Source organism: Haliaeetus leucocephalus, unplaced genomic scaffold, assembly GCF_000737465.1.
Source record: "Haliaeetus leucocephalus isolate CR32 unplaced genomic scaffold, Haliaeetus_leucocephalus-4.0 Scaffold339, whole genome shotgun sequence".
Classification (NCBI taxonomy): Eukaryota; Metazoa; Chordata; class Aves; order Accipitriformes; family Accipitridae; genus Haliaeetus; species Haliaeetus leucocephalus.
The window spans coordinates 8,233,716-8,257,121 of NW_010972775.1; positions in this window are offsets into that span (position 1 = coordinate 8,233,716).

Genomic DNA, 23,406 nt, shown 5'->3' on the forward strand with positions numbered 1-23,406 from the left:
GGTAAAAGAAAAACTATTCACTTGTTTAAACGGTGCTATATTTGTCAGGATTTAGAGGCTAAGAACTTTACTATAACATCCTCCATTACCTCTTCCCTTTTAGAATATACAGGATGAACATCAAATAAACTCCTTCCGGAGATGCCTGTCTCTCTTCCCCACTGACTCTAGAATTGAATCAGCTTCAACTAAGCACCAAGTTTTTACAGTGAAATGAGACTATTTAGCTATTCTTACATCTTTAGTTCTGAAATTTCAGCCTTAATCCTCCTCTGCCTAACTCCACTAATTGGTCCTTTAGATCTTGTCTGGCACCTCTGGAGAACAATAGCGAAGGGCTAAAGTAAAGATGGAACTGCTTTTGCTTCCACGCTCAGTAAAAGAGACCACATCTTGCAGTCTGTACAGAAAAGTGGCTTAAGCCTGCTCCCTGGCAAACTGATATCTCTATTTAGTTTCCACAGTATAATTTTCAAAAACGTCTGTGTGAAAATGCAAGCACGTGCACCAAGGATTATTTTGACACATGGTATCCATCATTTGGATTTACTAATTTTCCAAAATAAACTGTTTTGTCAGTTTCCTTGTGCATGTGAATTTTTGAGTAAAGGCAATGTGTAATGTTACAAGACACATTCATGTGCTGACCTTTCACAAAATCAAAATTGTTAGTAAAGCTAGGGTGGTGGGAAGCACTGCATTTTAGTTTTAGCCACAAGACTAAAACACCCAGATTTGAAAAGAGAAGCTGACTGGCACTAGCTTGTGGCCTAATTCTGCTACCTCACATGAGTGACCTGACTGAGGAAGCAGCATTAACGAAAGTTACTTGCATGACAAAATGTTTATGTAAGTAGATCCTTTCACAAAATTTATCTGCATATGACATGCACAAACCAGGCCTATGCAAGTAACAGTAACTAACTACAGCTTATTTCCAGATCTAATTCCAGGGGCTCTATGTTCCTTTAGTTTGGCACAGGTATTTCCACAGCACACACTCACAGAGCCAAGTTTTGTGTATTCCTTCCTATTCCTATAATCACAGCTTAACCTCTACTTTTAAGCAATATCCCCTATTACTTCCCATTCACAGGGTATTTATGCACGTTCAGTTTATTGACAGACTGAATTCTTCCTTACTTGACAAGATTTTTTTTTTTTTTAATGTTTTGTATTTCCAGTTAAATACTACACTGGATTTGAATGTATTTAGAAGCCAAAATTCCAACCTTTATAGATAACTACTGAGCAGCTATGGGACTCCATGAAACTTAACCATGGAAAGAGGAGTTACCAATGCAAGTCACTTACAGCTGCAGTGTGCTCCCCTACCAGGCTGCAGAACAATGTAGCTACAATTCTTCACTTGACTGGAGCCTCCCTTCTGGAAAGGGTTTATACCACTGCATGCTTTTTCAAGAGAATTTGCATGAGATCAGTTTATATGCATTCTACTTTTACCAAACCATGGCTCACATTTTTACACAAAAGCTTTTTCACCACTCATGCATACTGTCTCATAAAATTGACCTCTATTCAAAAGAGCTCACAATAACACAGGTTTTTAAGCTGCACAATCTAAATTTTAGATACACTGAGTTAAAACTAACTTTTCTCCAGTTCAGACTGGTCTCCTAGCGGGAGGAAGCTTAAACAATCACATGCTCTATCCTTCTTTCTATCTGTCATTAAATTTAGAACCCATTCACTCATTTCAACTAAATGCAATGAAGGCAAAACAGCTATAACTCCGAGACCTGTTTTGTTACGGCAAACCTTTAAAAAGCCAGCCTTGTTCCTTCTCCTTTCACTTCCACCAAAGGCAGGAAGAAGCTTCAAAGGAGCAACAGCAGTCACCATCTTCAAAGCACCAGAGAACAGCAAATCTGTTTCATCAGGTCTCTGTTCCCTAGATCAACTTTAACTTCCCATTCCCAGCTGAGATACAGCCCAGGTCCTCAAGGCAGTGAAATCTAGTTTTGCCAGCAATGCTGAAAAGCCTTTAACTGGCAGCGAGTAATCCTGGTACCTCTCCATGAATTACATTAGCAGAGTAAAAATTCCTGCTTTGTGGACTCTTAACTTCCACTTTCCTACAGCTGCAGTGTTCAGAACAGCCAAGACACTCTGAGGGTCTGAAAACACATCTTGTTTATCTCAATTTCTGGGTACCCAACTCCAGACAACAACATTGGAACTGTCAAGGATCGTTATCAATTTAAGTCCCAGTTTAGAAAGTACTTCTGAAAACACAGTTACAGACAAAATAGCAACACTGAGCAGCTTTTAACTAAGAATCTTTTACAGAGCTAAATGAAACGCTTACACAGTCCTTGTGGCATGGTCTGGAGCTGCACTCATCCTTTCTTAGGAAGTGCTGGGGCTGCATAACCTGAGCTGTGCAAAGTCATTACTAGTGGAGATGTTCACTAATCCCATACCTTATTGCAGCTTCCAACTCCGATTCTTTTGGAAGATGTAAGGGAATACCTCTCCCTGTCTCCCTTCTCTCCCTTCGCACCCCCACCCTATATAAAAATCAATATATATTCACATATATATTGAAAAATATATATTCAATATATTCACATATTCAAAAAATCCAGACATTAAAAAAATAATAAAACTTTTCTTCCCCTTGAAGCACTGCTCCTGCCTTAAACAATATCAAGTAAAAGCACTTTTGTAAGGGGGAATAATCAATTTATCTTCTTAAAAGTATCTGTATACAGAAATAATGAAACGATCCTTGAACTGTACAATCAGCCTTTGTAGCAGAAGGAAGTTCATTCTGGAAGGACACAGAACTTCCCACCCACACAGCCCCAGAGTGTGCCGGTCAAGGACATCTGACTTTGTACCTATTGTATTACATGACTCAATAATAGGGGTTAGTGTTTTCAGTTTGCAGTTTCTGGCAGGATCCCCAAAGTAATTTTCAATTAAAAGGTTAAATGCTGGTACTTGTCAAATGTGAAGACATATAGTGCCGTAACAGTATCAAATAGCTTCCTTACAATTAAATTAATTTCATTGGGTATTTAAGTAGGGGTTGCAAATATTATGCCTTTAGGTAACTTGAAGAAATACCTAAATGAAGTGCAATCATTTTCTGTCACTACTGTGTCTTAAGTGGAATACAAGCCTGGCCTTCAAATCCTTTCAACTGAATGATTCAAATACATGTAGGTCCAACAAACATTTGAATATTTTTGTTTCCATTAATAGCCTGTTTTTGTTAAATTAGCTGTGTTCTTAAAAAAACAACATTTCTCTTTCCAGTGCTAGTCTGTTTCCCCCCCCAAATATGTAAACTAGGCATAAATGAAGAAATAGTGATGCTTCCAGGTAATCACACAAAGAATCAACAACTTTGACTAAGAAGAGGCAGTACTGAATAAATAAACCCCACCCCACCCCCCAGGTTAACCTTTCTCTAATCAAACTGTTAAATAGAGAATCATTTCTCTTTTATAGGTCCATAGAAAAAGGCTTAGGAAATAGAACACACCTGAAACAAGGAAAACAATAAATGATAGGTAACTTCTGGGAATTGAAGGCTCACTTTTACTCCCAGTGAACTTGAGAACAAGACTTTCATAATCTTCAAGACATATATGACTGGGCCTCTAATTCTTACATCTAATTTGATTGAGGAGTGAGAATTATGAAAATGTATGAAAGCATACTTAGCCAGAATTTTGAAGCAGTCTGGGCTAAGGCTCTGGCCTGGATTCACCAGATGAACTAACAAGGCTTTCATAAGTTTCCCTGGTTCTAATACTCCTGCAAGCACTTAACCTCTACATGTTTCAGTTTCCTCAGGTATAAAGGGACAATAATGATGCTTACCCTAATCTGAAATGTCCTTAGACATCTGTCGATGAAAACATTTCATAGTTATTTATAATTTAATTAATTTTCAAATCTGTTAAGTAAAATTATATTTTCAAATGCTGCTCCTGTTACCTTAGGAGGTCAATGCAAAGATCCTATACCTGGATCATTGTTTTAAGTGTTGCAGAATTTAAAAAAATGCGTGGAATTAAAACTTCAACTCAGCAAAGTCTCTACAAATGAACTCAATGTAAGTGATGGGATTATCCTTGCATTTAAAATGAAGCTTATACACAACTTATGTGTTTAAATGCAGAAGTTCAGCTTGGCTGCAAGAAACATACTGCATACAGAAACAAAGAAAGAATAAATCTTAATTTTTCTGTGCAAGTATAGGTGACAACCCCCCCTCTCCTAGCCTTGTAACTTGTCCTCCATTCATCAGCTGGTGTGTTTATTTTTGCTATATGTGATGTGACTAGCAAAACTTAGGCAACGAAAACTTTTTAATCAAGTGAAGATCTTCTGAAGAAAAAAGAGGACCTGCTCCACTTCTCAAAATGCAAGGTCAAAAGTTATATACACACATTTAGAGCCCAGTTTCATTTAGTTAAGTTTACAACTAAGAAAAGGAAGCATTTCTTCATACAACCTGTGAAACCCATCGCCACATAGAGTTACTGAAATAAATAACATTTTGGCAGTAACAGAACAGAACTAGCTAAGTATATAACCATTAATAATCTATGTACTTATGCAGATTATAACTCTGTATCGCATCACACAGCCCACATGAGTAAATCAGGCAGAAGTTACTTCCATCTGATGTACAGCACTCTTACCCCCAGACAAAGCATTGCAGAAATGTGTTTTTATGCACTCACCTACCATCAGAGTATCAAGTTTTTCAACCAGTAGATATATGAGTTGTCCTGTATTTCACTACCTAGAACACAGAATCAGAAATTAGTCTCTTGCTATGAGGAGTTGTCCCTCCAGCCTCACGTTGTAAGACAGGAGTGCAGTAAAGATTAACAATAACTTGGAGTGAAACACATACATTGCTGTGGAGCAAGAGAGGTGGAAAAGTGGCAGAGATTTTTGAAGGATTAACTCGGCTCACCTCAATTTTATCAACTTCAGTGAAGGGCATTATCTTACACTTAACACAGAACAAAGACACAAGACTGAAAACAGTCCTACCTCTGCTAAACATCTCCCTAGAGACATGCCCTTCTCAAAAACTCTGAGCGCTTTCTTTGTACTCCTGGGAAATGCCTTGGGGAACTATGGGATATGTGGTCTTGACTTTAAAGTGCTAGCAGTATTTATTAGTAGTGGAAATGAGAAATGAGTTATTCCTACACTCCAAGGAATGAACAGGAAAATAGGGATAAAAAAGTAACTACATATTTGTTCCTGATTTGTTATTTATTTTCCTTGTTTATCTCCCTTCATTCTTTCTCTATAGAGGCAGAATATGTTCATTTCTCTTCCGCTTTCCAGGCTTGGTTAGAGAAATACAGTAAGTTTACATGAAGCTTAGAAGACAAACAAGTCAATGAAGCATACATCAGCAGAGGAGATGATACCTGAAACTTAAAGGAGACAGGGCAGTGAAGCTGCCCACATGGCTTCATCAGTGGAAGGCACAGCTGTTGACCAAACTTTGCACCATCTTTAAAATGGTGAAAGGAAACAAGTCAAAACTATGGTAGCCTTTTCCATTCTGTCTCTACTACTTCCTATGTATGCCCAAGACTACTTTTTCTTTTTTTCAAGCAAAACCAAAAATCACAGCTAGGTTTCTTTCTCCCTTCCAGTGGAACAGTAAGCTTGCTTTGTCCATGGCCCCTGCTACACAGCCACAGTGGCTCTGCTTCTTTTAGCCTCAGAGCTCCTTCTAGGATGATGACCCCATGCTAGCCATGGGCAGATGCTTCAGCACTCACCCAGTGAGGCACTCTCTACATTGCTGCTATCAGTTTGGCAACTGGAGGTGGATTATAATGTCAATCAAACAGAAAGTTATTTGCATTCCTCACAGACTACCAGGAGGTTACCTGAAAGCTAAGTAATATCTGTAGTGATGTATATACCTCAAATGTCTGTCATTCCATGGTAACTTCTGTGTGTGCTCTTACACACCACTAACCGTCACAGGTATGAGTTAACTTGGCCTTCTCTCCTCTACCTGTAACTGCACCATGAAGTTCGTCTTACAGCAGAACCAGAGCACTGACAATGGCAGTTAACACAGCATACCTTGTGAACTGTGGTTTCCCTTTCATTTGTACCTCACAGTAACTAATTTTTGTACCCACCTGTCTTTAAGCATGTGAAGTACACCAGCAGCTGCCAAACTGAGGATAAAGCTATATTATATTGTTTTGTAAGACCATTCCAAAAGAAGAGAGACCACCTGTGTCAGGAGAAAAAGCTGGGGAAAGAAGCAAGCAAGTAAACATGAGAAAATGAGGGAAAGTGGAAAAACACGAACTGTTATAATCTGTATACACCAGGAGTTTGGGTCTGATGAGAGAGAGTGAGAGAGTGGGAGAGAAAGAGAAGCTGAAGCTTAGGAAAGGGAGAGCAGTTTAGCAACAATATTTGAAAAGACCAAAAATGAGATAGGAAAAAAAAAAAAGGAAAGACTCAAGACTTAAGTAGAGATATCTTTTGAGCTTAGTAAGATAAGTCTTCCAGAACCCTATGGCTTAGATTTAGAGCTTTTGGATTAAAATAGTTTTATTGGACTTAAGAGCAGAGTCAGCTTCTTAGCTCAGAAGGAAATTTCCATTCAGGAAGTTCATAATCGCAGCCTTCAGTACCAATCAAGAGAAGAAGATGGGATTGTTTTCACTTTTTTTAATTGCATGCGAAGTCAGTAGAAGGAAGGGCTGATTACTCCACACAGTTATAAACTGTGGGGTGCATCAGCCCTAACAGCACTACGTCCACGCTTTGTCCTAAACCATCAATAAAGAAGCCACAGTTAATGATGAGGTCACATTCAAAACTGCTAAATTCTTTATGGCCTTTTCCCATCATAGGACTATGGCACTAGAAAAGGATTTTTATGAGCTAGTCTGCAACTGCTTTGTCAAACCATTCAAAATAATCTAGTTCTTTCCATGTTTCATACAGATGGCTACAGCTTTCTCATTAAGATACAATCAGCTTACATTAATTTAAAAATAAGTTTTAAAGATATAGCCAGCTTTATCAAACTCTTACTCTATTTTCACATGTATACATTCCACTCACCTATTTTGTCAGGTTCAGATAGTTTAGTTCCATATCCAGTCAAACTTGATTCCTTCGGGGAAGCCTAAACAACTGTGTATTTAGCTCTCTGGGTTTATTTTGTCAACAGCTATGCTACTTACTTTTAATCCTTCTACTGCAATGTCCATTTTCTAGAGAACTGAAATTCAGTGAATCTACCATTACCTTTAAGCACCAAAGGTAAGACATTATTAAGGCCAACAGAGGATGAAATACAGCCTTAGGGAAATCAGCAATGTCAGATGTTCACTCAGCATCAGAAATTACATGGTTTCTGGTCTTTGCATCTTGAAAAGAAATAGTAGAAGTAGAGAATATGTAGAGAGAGCAGCTAAAGTGATCAATGGTTTCCAGCAGTTGACTTACAAGGGGAGAGCAAAAAAGTCTAGGATTTATCAATCTGGAGAGAAGATCAAAGGGGAATATAATCAGAGTTTGCAAAACAATGAAGGAAATGTGAAAAATGAATGTAGAAATTTTATTTACAAAAATCCTGCAATTTGGGTGCTATTAGGAGGCACTGAATTAACACCTAAACCAAAACAGATAAGGTACTTTACACAGCAGGCAGTACGCTTCCTGACCTTGCTGCCAGAGGAGGTGGCAAGGACAGAGTGTACCAGCAGGTTCAGAAAGGGATTATACAAATTCACGGACAATAGGTCCATAAGTGGATAATATACAATGATTATTGGTGGGCTGTACACACCGATATCCCTATATAACAACTGCAGATGATGGGGAGTCTAAGGAGAATAGACCACAGCAAGTGGTAAGGCTCATGTGCACTCCCTATAGTGTCTCCTGTTGCAATGGTTGCAGCCACAGAGCTCCTCTGATCCAGTAAGGCATTTCTTATTTTCTTATTTAGATGACCTTAAGAAAACAGTCACTTTATTTAACCATTCAGCAAGGAAATGTTACCTGACCTATGTACTAAAAACTTCACGATAGCTGCACACGTCAGATTATTTGTGAAACATGCAGCCAGATTAGGATGCTAGAGAAGAGCTGTGTGGAAATGTCAGAATGCATTAGCCTGCATTGTATATGGATGAGGAATGCATACATAAAAGAATGGTATTTCTGTATTTAATGTGGAAGATCTGATCAACAGTGTTACTCATGTTCATCTGGAGTACAGTGCACTGGTATATATATGAAGAGTTTTTCACAGTTCAGTAATTGTCCCAACTACAGAAGTCATACAAAATAAAAACTTCACATGGAAAACCATTATTGTGTCAAACCAGTATGCAAACTTTGAGATTGTGGGTTCTACAATTTTTTTTTTTGAGACATAACATTGAGAAAAACATCACCATCCTTCCTGTGAGTAATGAGCATAGCAAGTTCCCTGAACAAAAGCCCTTCTTTCAAGAGAAGTTCTCCTAAAACCACAAGGAGCATAGAAATATATCTTAAGTAATGCATCTTAAATTTTTCAGGATATATTACAAACACAGCTGCGCAAACGTTAGCATATGAAAAAAAGAATTTTAGCCAATTAGCACGTGAATCATCATTTAAAAGCCCCTTTGGTGTCATTTTTTGTTTCAGTCAGAAGAATTTAACTTTCATTTGCAAATATTCTGGGATATTTATTTTATGTTAATCCACTTTTCAAAAGTTTGAATCTACTTTACTTTCATTGAAAAAGATGTTTCTAAAATGAAACATCTGGCTAAAAGAAGAGGAGGAGTTTTGGCATTGCTGGGCTTTAAAAATCTTACATATATGAACCTATGGTGACATGCACATCAAAAGGAAAAAAAAAAAAAAAAAAAGGAGAAAAGCTGTCATGGACTTAATCCTGCCAGAAGGACAATTGTTTTTCTTCTGAAACAGAAGTATTACAGCAGCTTTTAGAGGATTTCAAAAGTACAACTTATCTTGACCAGAGAACATAAAACACTGATTGACGTCTATATAAATTTCCACACAGCATATTTCTTTTCATACACTGCTGCATTCTATTGTTATGAATGGGAAATACTTATGAAATATTCCTCTTTGAATACCATGTCATTCTGATTAGACCACGAATATGTTGACAATTTTATCAACAAGATTTTGGCTGTGTATAGATTAAGAGAGTCCTTTTAATAAGAAGAAAATTATTCTGGTTTCATGACACCTTCCTTCCTTGGGTGCTCTGAGATGGAAACAGATAAGAAGGGACTTTAGCAAATGTATTTTTGAGCAAGTTATAAACACAAGTTAAACTGGGAATGTCAAATATTTTCTTTATTGGGAAGTAAAAAGGCCTGGTCCATCTAAATGCATTAAGCGGAATAAGTAAGCCATTTGTACTATTAATTGGTGAAAAATGAATGTTATAAAAAATAAATTATAACAAAGCATATGAAAATCTGGAAATCCATGAAATTTGGAATAAATATTGGCACTGTGGAGCAGCTTCTAGCTCTGCACACTGATTTGCTAGTCTTTCAAGAGGGGTAATGACAGATGACATTTATTGCAGCTTTAATGCCTTCACTTCCAAAACCATAAGGATTTGTTACATTTTGTGGCCTCCTAGAAAGGGTATTTTTCTCTACAGCATCAAGGTTTGATCTACTACAGTGAAAATATCTTAAAGCATTACCGATTCTCAAGTTTAACCACTGAATCAAAAATAAAATTTCACGTAATTTCTACACACTCCTTAAAATGTTGCCATCCAAGTGCTAACCAAAGGGGAGTAACTTATGATTAAGCAAGAAATTATAAAGCTCCTCCATAAGACTTTTGGGTCATGCCATTAGCTTCATCCACAGAAAAGCATACTGTACTATTATAAAACTAGTTAGTTCTTCTCATTAGGTCTCACTATGCTTGTTCCAGAACCTGGCTCTTCTGTTAGTTAGAAATCTAAACTGCAGCTCAAATTTCCTCAAGGCCAGTTTATATTGATTTGTTTGTGTTTAATTTTTGTCTTTTAAATAGCACTGCTTTTCTGGCATTTTCTCCCATGGATATATTTATAAGTCATATCTCAGATTTCATTTTGCTAGGCTAAATAAACGATTGCCAATTTTGTTTCTTCTTGCAGATAAGCTTATCATTCCCATGATCCTGGTTACTCTTCTGTGGATTTGTTGTGGCTTGAGTTCCCTTTTTTCAACAAGGAAAATTGGAGTTGTACATGGTATTCAGATACAGCTTTATCATGCCTTGTCAGACACAAATACTTCCTTATTTCAACTGGGAAGATTTGGTCAATCTCAAGTTCCATTTGCCCTTTTGTACCTGGAACATATTGCTGGCTACTAGCTATCCTGTGATCACCTAATATACCCAGGTCTGTCCGTTCCTCCGTTATTTCCAAACAATGAGCTTCCAATTTATATCAGAAATTGTCAGTGATCCCAAAGTGCATGACCTTGCACTTCATTCCATTACTTTCAGCCTGTTCCTATTACTCCAAACCTAGAGGACATCCATTTCTTCCTGTAAGATATTCTTGCCCCTTCTGCATTAGCAATGGGTCCCAACTGTATATCATCATCAAATTTCCTCAACATTCTATGTCTTGTTATGCCAAAGTCATTAATAAAAGTATAAAACATATCCAGTCCCCTGACTGATCACCAAGGAACTTCATTTGTAACCTTCCTTCCTGCCCAGTACTTTCCCTTTCAACAGAACCCACTCTCCTCTCTCCTTCAAGCAGTTCCCTACCCGCAGTGCCTGTACAAATCCTCGCATCCTACAGTCTAACACTAGGAGTCCTCTGTTGCTCTCTAGCAAATGTTTTGCTGCAAAACATCTAGAACAGATATACTTTTTCTAGACAAGCTGTTGTTTTAAATACCTGTTTAATGGGCTATGATCTAACTTCGGCAAGCACATCTCACTTTTTTCTTTTTTTTTAAATCTCCATCTTTAATTATATTTTGTCTTTAACACTTGCTCTCAAGACTTGCAAGCACATTATATCCACTACAGGAGGGAGTATGGAGTGGCACACAGATTCAGATCCTGAACTGTATCTAGTCTTGAAGAATATTTTTAAATAATTTCTCTTTCTCATTGCTTTTCTACCAATGGATTGGAGGACAGAGTGTATGACATAGAGATTGTTCAATACTTTCTAATTCTAGATCATTTGTTTGACTGAGATCTTTACTAGAAAGAGACGACAGATATGAAAAAGCTTCTACACAGTGGGAAACAAAATAAAATAACACTTTAGTTGAAAAGAGATAACTTGAAGGAAATATGGTTCAACAGGGAATGACTAGTCATTATTTTTCACAATAAAAGAATAAAGTAGGACTACCATTTAAAATGATGTAAAACAAACAAAAGAATTTGTTGCCATAGGATATGTGAAAGTCAAAAGTAAGAATGCTTTATGAAAGGGATTTGATCAGTTCATGAAAGATAAATATGCCCATGTCTATTAAACACAATAACCCAGCACAAGATATTCTTAAGCTGCCAGTTTCCAAAAGTTTAGAGGGTCTATACCTGACCTTATAAGAAAAGGCCACTGCTGGTATTTCATTAAATGAATATCTGGTCTGACGCCGTGATTTTCGCTGTAAAACATGACTGGGTGGAACACCTAATACAGCTAATTCATTTAATGATCTCCAGTTATATCATCCATGGTGTTGAACAGAACTCAGGCCCCTTCATCAATACATAGGAAATATCCCTTAGAAATTAATGGAACATACTTCCCTACTCTATTCATCGACCCACACAAAATTCCAGAAGACTGTACAATCTTATTTTATCACGCTTCTCAACAATTTACTCAGCTCTCTGCTGAAGTGAACTTGGTCCCACATCCCTCTTACAGAGCACAGAAAGTGTTTCTTCCCTTTAACTTTTACATTATTTGAAATTGTGTAATAACAAAACATAAATAACTAGTCATGTATGGAAAACCATGAAGATCAATTCTACAGGAAACCTTAGCACTTTGATGTACTCAAGTGAAGCACCTCCCGTCCAATACAAACTGCATTTGACAGTATACCTGTAAGATCCAACACACTCTAGAGAGTTCAAACGCAGCCAAACATATGTTTCCTGCTGAAGCATATGACAAAGTCACAGCCCCCAGAAGGAGGCTGTGGGTGGAAGAGAGATGGGGGCTGAATAATTTTTCTCCCAAAATCAAGGAATTGTTTTGGCTTCTTCTTTGCTGAGGTAATTTTGTGTCTGCATAGATAATAATAAATAAATACATTGTAATCACTGTGGATTTCTGAGGCAACTGAAGCTATTTGGGCTCTTGGAGAAAGCAAGGCTGGGAAAATAAGCTGGCAATTTTTTTGGTGTGTCACATGCCCAACTTAAACAAGCTTAAATATAATTTCCCTTATTCATCTATACTTTAAAAAACAAAAAAAAAAACCAACCACAGCTGGCATTAAACACATAGTGTGTGGGCAGCTATATTATGTGTGCAATTTGCAGACTTCAGAAGGAGCACTCACAGGCTGGTTACAACACTGACAAAGCAAATCCTACCCCAACTGATTCTCACACACCCTTGGCAATCAGTTCTCTTCCTGCTTATTTTTCTGCCTTAAATGAATGTTCCAAATCCTACAACACTAGCTACACCCTGCTGATTTTGTGTCATACTTATGAACACAATACAATCATTAGAGGGTTTCTCCAGATGAGCCACCACAGAAATAAACCTCAAATTTTATTTTGTTTTGTCTTTCCTGAAAGGAAAAGTTCTTGATGTGGCATCTTAATTTGGATATCTATTGACTGGTGTAGCAAGCTGTCTCTACCTCTAAGATCCCAGCTGCTTCCTCTACAGATGTTAAACTTTTTGGAGCTTCTATAGGAAAAGGCCAGGTTCAAAATATTGGGAAATAATACCATGATATTTCCTGAAGTGGACCTTATAAGGTCAATTCACCCTGGCGTGTCACCTTATGAATACTGTGATTTGCTGAAGTGATTTTCAAACTCTCATTAAAATAAGTGTTGTTGTTTCCTTAGCAATGCCTTTCCCTCCACAGGAACAGATTACTGGAAGCTACTAATGGTGCTATTTCAGTCCTAAGTTCCCACTTGTCTACAGCTTTGGCATATAAAAGGATATAAGGACCTGCTTTGGGACCCCTACCAACGTGCTACACAAGAAATACATACCTCAGTCTTCACACCGTTTTATTGCCAGCTTTTTGCCATTTCATCTGTACATTTACTTAGGTAGGCTTACTTAAATGAAAAAGATACAGTATGTAGCTTTTCCATTTTTAAGTTCTCCAAAGGACTCTAAATCTCGTCCTTGTCCCTAAGCCTTGCAGAGATAAGAGACAAGGGAAGGAGACACAAGGAACCCCAGCCATTTCAGTTACGAATGCACAGCTTTTGAGTGGTCAATGAATTGAATTTGCCCTGCCCCCAAACATAAACTACTGAAACCAGTCAGATCTTTCACATACAGTGAAAATAAAGTTTTGGCTGACTTAGCAGGAAGAGCTCAACAAATGGAGTGAACAGGACAAACACTTCTGTAATGATATGGGCAGCCTTATAGGACTCCACATTCAAAGCTGACAAAAAGATATTCTTAAGACAAAAACATTCTTATATCTTCCTTAGGGATATGGCACATCTCTAAGGATATCCAAGAACAAGGACCAAAAATTAATCTCTATTCACTTGCTGAACATGGCATTTCTCTGTTGCTAATGTTACAATCAGAGGTGCCAGTTTACTTAACAGAAAAGTACTTTATCTTAGTAACAGGACTGAATATTAACTACCACAACTACTACTTGAGGCCCACAAAATGAATGGGAGTGAGGATGTGTACCTTAGTGCCTAAAGACCAAACAACACCAGAACCCCTTCCTCTAAGTATTGCCAAAGCCTGTGTGTGCTGAAGCAGTTTAAGAGGACAGCACAAAGGGAGGGGATGGCACATACAAACAAGCGGAATGAGCAACATGAGACCACTTAGTCATGTTAGTTCTACATTTATGTATTTAATTTTCATGGGTAAGACAGTATGTCACTACCAGGAGCCTAGCTAGCTGTAGTGAAAATGGGTTGCCTTTAATTTCCCATTCTTGCTAAACAGAAGACCCAGAGCACTACAAATGCATATTTGCCCACCTATGAGATTTTGCAAGGTTTTAAGAGCCAGGAACAATATATTGCACAACATGGGTTATGCTGTGAAGTTCCAGCTTCCCTGAAGTCCACAGCAAAATTCCCATTGACTCAAGCAGAGCCAGGACTTCCTATCAGTTCCCAAGAGGTCAGCTGTGCTGAGAACTGTGAGCTGCGTGCATTGCAAAGAGCAAGTATCACCAACCCTTCAGCTTGCACTCACTCTTCTTGTGATCGTTTTTGCATGTGGTGGTTTTAGCTTTGCATGCTTTACAGATCAAGAAGCCACCACAGCATTCTGGTTTTGTTTTATTTATTTCACGCAATAATGAGGCACACTTAGTTTCTGTTTTCCAACCAAAAGTGCTGCAGGGATGGAAATCAGATAAAACCTCATAATTCATCTGGTTTCCCACCCCCACCACCTAGTTCTCTTTGTAATTACCCATTTGTTGCAGCTCAGTTACTAAAACTTTTCCCTGCTCCAAATAAGCTTCAAACCTTGTTTCTTCAGCTTCAGTTACACATTATCAACAGAGCTTAAACTGTTCTTGCCTTACTGATGCATGTATGAAATCCGAAGACAAATTTAGATTTGGATGAATTTCTGTCCCCCTAAGGACAGTAGTTGACCATGGAAAGACAATGCAGTTCTTTGGCAGTACTGCTCCTGACAGCTACCACCATCAGGGCCCCTAGCCTCCACAGCCACATGGCAAAGAAGAGGAGACTAAGATAATCTGCATAAACAGATAGGGCCTGAGCTGTAGGAAATTTTGCAAGTTTGGTTTGCACAGGCTTTTGTGAATTTTTCCTTTAATTTTTCCATATACGTGTTTTTGCACCCCCTGAATTTCACTTTGAGTTTCAGGTTTGAACAAGAATGTTAAAAGCTCAAATTGAAACTCACTTGAAACCATCAGGTTTCATTTGCAAAACCGTAAATGGGCTTCAAGTCATTTGAAAGGTGCAAATTAAGGAATTTAAGTGAAACTTACAACAGACAGTTTTATATCTAAACACAGAGCAAAACTTGAAAGTAGGCAAGTTTTGTGTGGTTCTGTAAGACACATTTCATGCAGCAGTTCTCCTGGGTTTACTCTTGGTGTATGTGGAGAAATGTGCTCTCTGCACTCGCTTAAGATGTTGCAATACTCTAATATGCCAGATTATTTTTTCTTTAAACCTCTGCTTAATATCACTCCTCCTTACTCTCTCTGGAGCAGAACCAGCACCAAGACCTTTGGGCAATGAACTTTTATAATAATTCCCCATAAATCTCTTCTCCTATTTTAGGACCTAAGGAGTTCCTTGCTCATGGTTATGCACCATCTGTCATTATCTACAGAGACTAAAATGCCAAGGATGGCCTTCAGCTGTCAGCTCTGCCCCTCTAAACAGGGTGTTACAGGATGTCTCATTCAGCATTTGCAGTCACAGGAGAGGGGAGATTCTTTCATTCAGAGCAGGGAATAGCCTCCACAGCTGCAGAACACAGGAGGCCCAGGGAACTTCCTAAGGCCAGCAGCTGTGGAAGCAAATTTTGGCTGGATTGGTCCATTATTGTTGATGTACATAAGGCCTGAAAATCAGTGTCAGGAAATAGTGCACATGCAGAAAGACTCATGGTCTTATTTTTCATATTTAGCTATGCAACTGCATAATAGTTAAACTTTGCTTTGATGTTATGCTCAATATTGTTAATATTAATAAAAACTTATGCCAGCTCTTCCAGTGAAGTCATATTTAAAGGAAAACTCAGACCTGCCACCACCTCCCTTTTCAACTAAACCAATCCACCGGTGCAGTAATCACGACTTGAAAAAGTTGTCACAAGCACCAAGTTAAACTAACTCAGACATCTCTTCTTTCATACTGTAGTATGTATGAAGTTGAGGACATTCAATTTTCACTCTTACTGTGACATAAGGGCCAACTACTTACCATCCTAAATTAGCCAGCAGTATAGCTGTATGCCCAATCTCATTGCAAAAGTTCAGCTTTCAGAAGGTTCGTAGGAGACCTACATGAAGACAATGAAACCTAACGCAGCATTCAGCACTATGCTTTTTTAGTACTTCTGGCTCTGTCATTATGCACAACCCTGAAGATGGGGAGATTTCCTGTCACTCTGTTGCCGAATTGCTTGAGTCTTCTTGTAAACTCTGGGCCAACTCATATTATTTTTGCACCTTGTTTCAACTCCAGTAATATAGAGGCAACTCTTGCCTAACTTCACAGAGACGTGTGTTTAGTTCATGACCTTCCGATATGCTCAGATGTAAATTCAGAACATTATTAGCAATACACATAACCCTAGAAAGGTCGAGGACATTTTCCCCAACACGTTCAGGCATACACTAGATATGATCCTTCCATTTCCTTCCAGTTTCAGTCTGAGGCGAAGGGGCAAAGACTGCCCTCCAAATCTAGCGTCTGCAAAGCAGCAGCAGATTTGGCGTTCCCTACTTCACACCCTGCAGAGCAAGCCAAAACCTAAGAAACAGACTTGCTCGACAGCTGAGTGACAGAGGCAGAAACAGATCCATTCAGCAAGGAGAGCCAAAGAAGGAGTCAGAAAGAAAGCCAAAGCTACCAGCTTCCTCATGCTGGCTATGCAAGTAAGAAAGGAACCCAGAAAAATGGAGGCAGCAGAGCAGGATTACACTGGGGTCATTTGGTTTAGCTCCCAAATGGCTGCTAACAGATGCCTCTAAGTAAAATTTGCTCCGCGTTGCTGCTGCCTCATCACCCTGGAGCCACATACCCCATGCTCAGTTTGGCAAACTGCTTCTCCTTGTCTGCTTCATCTACCCAGGCTGAGACCCAGACATCAATAGGCCCATGTGGGGGGCCCAAACTCCGCTGGCTGCCCTGTGTTTTGGACCCATCCCTAGAACGGGTAATTATTCCTTTAGCAGTGCTTGCCTGCCAGAGAGCATCTCCCAGCCCACCCCTGCGGAGTTATGAGAAAAGTGCAGCTGAGAAAAGGACTGATATAGAATGTGTCAACTGACAAGCAGAAAAGGATCAAAGACCACTTGATAAGCATAGGAACAGAGGATAGTGAGGCAGGAGAGGACACTGAAGGAGAGGACACCAAAAGGGACAGAGAATTTGGGGAACAAAAACGTAAAAGGAATAGTATGCCATGGTGGCTCCCAACCTATGGGTTGAAGGCAACACATTGTAAATGTGCTTGTGACACAGGAACTGAAAATGTTTGGAGGAAGACATGGAAAACAAAGTACAATGTTGCCAGCAGTGTGGTACTTGTTCAGTGTTGTTGTCAATAAGCCAACACAGGTTGTGGAGCACAGCTCTCTATCTCCCTTAGGTAGAAGTTAAAATTACTCCACCTGATTCCCCTCCAATTTTTTTTTTTTTTTTGTGGCTGCATCTCTGGCTAGAGGAATTTGGCTCTGGAGCTGGCCAGCTCTAGCTGGCTACAGCATGTGTAGGCACACTCTGCAGCCAAGATAAAATGGTCACAGCCCATTTCCCTACAGACAAGCGAATACCGCACAAAATGTCCCCAACACTGCCTGTGGCTGAACTGGCCTCTAATTCTTAGTGCTGCTCATTTTGGTGCTCTCGCCAATGAGATGGTGACAGGCACGTGGAGAGATGCTCACTGCAGCTTTCTGGGCTGATCCTGTTTCTGAGGGTATGATCTTAACTTCCAAAAGTGCAAATCTGCCACACTTCACAAGTACCCAATATATCACAAAAAATTGAAGATTCCTGCTGGAGATCAGATGAAGGAAAAGACCCTTCTGTGAGAATCAGAAGATAATGGAATGTCTTCATTTCTAACCAAATAAACACTGGAATGTTTATTCTCTGGTCCCCATTTCATGTACATGATGTTTTTGAAATATTTCTGTTTATTTTGTAATATGCAGCAAAATGAATGCTCCTTACACACAGAAATAAACCACCCTTTTTCTCCCTGCCATACACACACACAAAAAAAATTCTAGTAAGAAACTTCCTTCCACATCCTTCCTCTGTGGTTGTGAACTCCTCTAGGGCTGACAACTCCCAGCAGAGCCAACAGAACACTTGCCATTGCTTTCTGTCAGAACATGATTGTGCCCCTTTCTTGTAGCAGGCAGAGAGTTAATTGAACAGAGTAGGAGATGTATTGTAGGAGACAGGAGTAAATCAAATTATATGAAAACATTCCCACGGTTTTGATTTACTTCACAGAAAGAAGCAAAATATTAGACATCTTATATTACTTCACGTTTGCCTGGAGGGCAAATGTGAGGTAAATGTTCAGAAAATTCTAAAAATGTACCAATAAGCCCCTTGTACTCAAGTCCTGTATGACTTCTGCATTACTGAGAATACAATATTATTCTAAGATGCTGAATAGCAGTCTCTAATCCTGTTTCAGAGGGCAATAGATTCCACCGGTTTAGATGGGCTATTCCTTTGCAAAACTGAAATTGGAAAACTAACTAAAATTGTAAACAGCACTCGAAGCAGTAAACTGGTCACGTTTGTAGTTTTGCTGACATCTACTGAGGGAAAGCGAAATTGCACATCTTGGCAATGGGATGAGGGGAGACTTGGCTGTTATTGTTTGCCATTTTAGTTTTCAGACACATTTTATGCATGTTTGCATATTTATTACTTACCTTGTATCAGTATTCACTTGCTTCATTTAAGGTCAGTGAGTCAACAGAGACGTTATAGGAAACGTTTAAGAGGAAATACAAGGGATATTCATGAGGCAGTATCCCTTATATAAATGCTGCAGACTTGTCCTTACAGTTATAAAAGTCCGAATGCCCAGATTGACACACAGCATCAGGTATATCAGGATGCACACCTAGTTCATACTGACTGCACATAAAGCCCTCAAATTATGGCAGCTGAAGCCAAAATCCACATAGTACAAAATACTAGATTAAGCAAACCATGCTGCATAAGTAATATTGAAAATTTATGTATCATTTGTTTCCTGTAGGAAGTGGATAATTTAGCTAAACTATGGCAGGAATAAAAATATCATCACTAACAGAACGGTATTCAAAATAACAATTCAGAGATACTTTCTGATCTGTGTGTCTGTTGTCACGATGACATATGGCAGTTAAACTATTCAGGCAATTCAAGAAAAATTTTTGCTGGTACCTCATGCATTAGAAAGCATATTCTTTCCCCATGCTGAACAGAGCAGAATCCATAGCCATCCTTACAGCCACAGAACAATAACCATTACTACAGATCTCATGTCTAGGGATTTCATTCTACAAAGTTAACAGATCTGTGTAACTCAGTTTGGGTAATAGCAAAACTAATTGGGGGGGGATACAGGGGGGAGGGAGGAATAGAAACAACATATAAAATTCTAATAGAGTTGGAATGAATCAGGGTAATAACGATTGTGAGTTGATTTATGTTTCTCCACTTCTGGGTGAATTTCTCATCGCTGAAGTTACACTGAATTTACAGGATTATAAATAAAAACTAATTTGGCCAATAAATATTTGTAACATAGGGCAACACTATCAATAAAGCAGCTTAATTAATTTTCTTTTTGTAATAAGAGAAACATCCAAAGTCAAAATTAAATATCGCATTACAAGATTTGATCTGTGATGAAGTTGTTATGAAATGCCCCTCTTACCTTGACGGGGACAGGATTTCAGTGTCTGAAAGGGCTTTTCACATTTGTTTCTGCAGATTCTGAAATGGATATAAACATAAGATGAGATCTTTGGCTCATGTATCTGATGTATAAAATATCCCCAGCAGTCATTTGTGGTCACACAGGGCTAAACCCCAGCTTTTTTACATGAGCAGGTCCAATGGATAAAGCTGATGATACACACTCAGCTCCCACTTAAGTTCTGCTTTGAGTATCACACATAGATTAAAAACTGCAGTGCAGTGTTGAAAACCCTCTCCCAATTGTTCTCTAACTGAAGGTACCTCATTTCCAGTTATCACCTTGAAGTTTTCTTGGTACCTAAAGCTTGGCTTCTGTATACATTCTGACATGCCACAGTCTTGGGAGGGCTGTACAACTCAGCACTTACTTCTCACACGGGGGTCCATCAGGATTCATGCAGTCATCACTTGTATCTCATCCAGTATACATTCTCATTGGTCACACTGGCCTCCTCAGAAAAAGTAGTTGCAGCCTCATCTTTCTTTCTGGAGTAGGAAAAGGTGGGTTATACAGCTTGTCCACCACAATAATCCTTTGAAGAGTGACTGGAACCTAATCTTTCCCTTCCATGTGTCAGAGAGGTTAGAAACCCAGGCCATGTTCTCCCTCTCCCTGAGGCTTGCTAAACTGCATAACAGCTTCCCCAGAGAAGATAAGCTTACACCAGTACAGAATAGTTTGCAGGCCTGTGGCTAATGAATTCTTCAGAGACATAAAAGAAATAGACTTGAAGGGAACAGGCTCTCTGCAATAAAGGGATTTAATTCCAGCTGAATTCTACAGTCACCTAATCATTGGATGCCATGATTTCAGAGAAATGACAGTCACCTAACTTCTGAAAAGAAATACCTAGGAACTTTTTCTCTTGCCTGTCAGGCTGCAAATCCAGTGTACCTGGAGGTACTTCCTTACTGGCTCTCTTTGTGATTTCTGGTGTGATCTGGACTTTGCACGGGTCTTTCAGAGGGAGCTTCTCATCTGTTGTATAAGAAGCCCTGGCACTTAACTCACAGCTGTGCCTTTCACTCTGTGCTCAGACTTCTAAAAACTGCACAGCACAGTGCTCAACACTGTAACATCTAAGTCTCAGAAAATCTCTTAATGAAATGCCATTTACACACTTATATCAATGCACTTTAAATGGGCATTTAGGAGGGTCAAGTATCTAGCGAAGCAAAATCACACGGCCCTGGTACTTGGATGGAGTTCTAACACGGTGTTATATTTAAAAATACACAGATCAGAAATAAAGATGAGGGAGCAGATATATTTGAACAACTGTTCCTGAACAGAAATAATTTTCTTATTCTATTATAAATCTACTTCTGATTACCTACAAAGAATGTTGAAACTTTTGGCTTTCTAGAAATAACTTGGTTCCAAAGATGAGTCTCTGAAAAGGCTCATTCTGGCTTGCACTCATTGAAAACCAAGGCACTCAAATTAATATCAACATTTTGGCAATTCTAATAACAAAGACTGCCAAAAGTATGTTGTCTATCAAACGTACATGGAAGAAAGATGTTAGAATATTAAGAACAGATGTCACAGATATCTTTGAAAATACTCATGCTCCCTAAGTACTCTGCAACACAAGATGTACAAAAGCTCATGAAAGATGAAATGAATGCATTTTGTCCAAATGCTTCCAAACAATGTATATGTATGTAAACTTACTTATAAAATATGTACACTTAAAGATGTTAGAAAGGAGGATTGTGTCATAATTTGATAATGGCCTTGTATCTTAAAATTAGAGCTTTAACAGTTCAATAACATATTTAAGACTACTTTTTATAGTCTGTAATTTAAACCTTTTTGTTCTGTTTCACAGAAAGCGTGCAAAGTTCTCCAGTTGAGTATTCATTTATTTACCTTTTAATTCTTATTCTACTGACAAAGAAGTTTACAAAAAAACTCCTGTTAGAAAAACATCTAAATAGTTCAATAAAAGTAATCTTCACATAAAAATAACTTATTGTCTAAAATTAAAAGACCACTTAGTAAACCTAAGTATCTTGAGAGTTTATCTGAGCAGGCACAGAACATGCTTTCATCCTCTGCCCTAGTTATTTTCAGTATTGACAATTCCAAATAGTAAAAATTAAGCCAGCTTCCAGAAAATCATGGGGATTCGCTGATTTACTTATTTATTTGTAAATATAGGAAGCATTGGATTCTTTTTAATTGACAGAATTAAGAAAAGATTTTACCAGCAGACCTGATGTTTCCAGATCTCAGACACTGAAAATCACCTTACACAAATTAAGCCAAAATTTTAATATATGACAGATTCAGGTGATAGTGTGTTAAAAAAAACCAACCAAACCACCACCACCACCACCACCCCAACCCTATTGAATATTTTAAAGCTCATAATAAAACAATGGGCAATGACAACACTGTGTTACTTATGAGATAATATTTTAAAGTCAACAACCAAGAAACTGGAACATAGCAGTTTGAGCTAATGATTTTGATTTTTTAATTTTCATACTGAAACCAACATTTCAGTAAGAAGTGGATCGTGGCTCTATAAAATACACCACCAACTTGCATTCACTTAAGCAAGCAGAGCCGAACAAGACTTGTCTTTATTTTAAGTTTAAACCTGTGTGCATGCTAAACTAAAATAAAAATTTTCTGAGGTAAAAGACTAACTATTTGATGTTAAAATGACTGTTCTGAACTCGGAAGCACGATGTTGTGGATGATATAAGAGCAATGTAGTAACATAATAATAAAACAATACAATCATAACGTAATAGTAGCAACAACAGTGACATTTTCTGTACTTTAAAGTTTTTAAAACAGTGCTCGTGTCTTCTTACTGTATAATGCTGACAGGATAATAGCAACTCAATACTGACAACTACAATGATAATAATTTCTTGGCTAAGGGCAGACTGGCATACCCTCACAGCTTCACAGGACACAGACTGTCGAGCTCCAGCCCCACCATGGAGGCTGGCTCTCCTCCCGCAGCACAGCCCTGAAAAACATGTTTTATTTCCATGAGCACCAGCATGTGTGAGGGCTTCATTGAAAAGAGATAGATTTAAGCCTGGTTTTGTGAAGTACACATTTACAGGCTTTGCTGAACCAGGCCCTAAACCATGGCTTCTCTTTTTTCCAAAATCATCCCCTTACAATTAACAGATGTGAAGGCAAACTTGACATATACGGATGGCTTAATTTTTTCCCTTTGAATAACCTGGTTATATCCAGTTTCCGCAGCAACTGTACAAGTGTTTACATTGGGGTTTTTTTGTTGTTGTTGTTTCCTTCTTTTAGTAATACGAAGCAGACGCGGTGCATCTGATTTACCTCAGGAGGCAGCGGGAAAGGAAGGGTGCTGCCGGCTCCTCCGCGGAATGTGCTGAGGGGAGTGGAAGGGGGTGCTGCGGTCGGAGTTATTTATTTTGTTAATATCTTCAGACCCCAAGGGCCCCATTCTCGTCCTCCCTGGCCGGTCTCCAGACCGAGGCTGT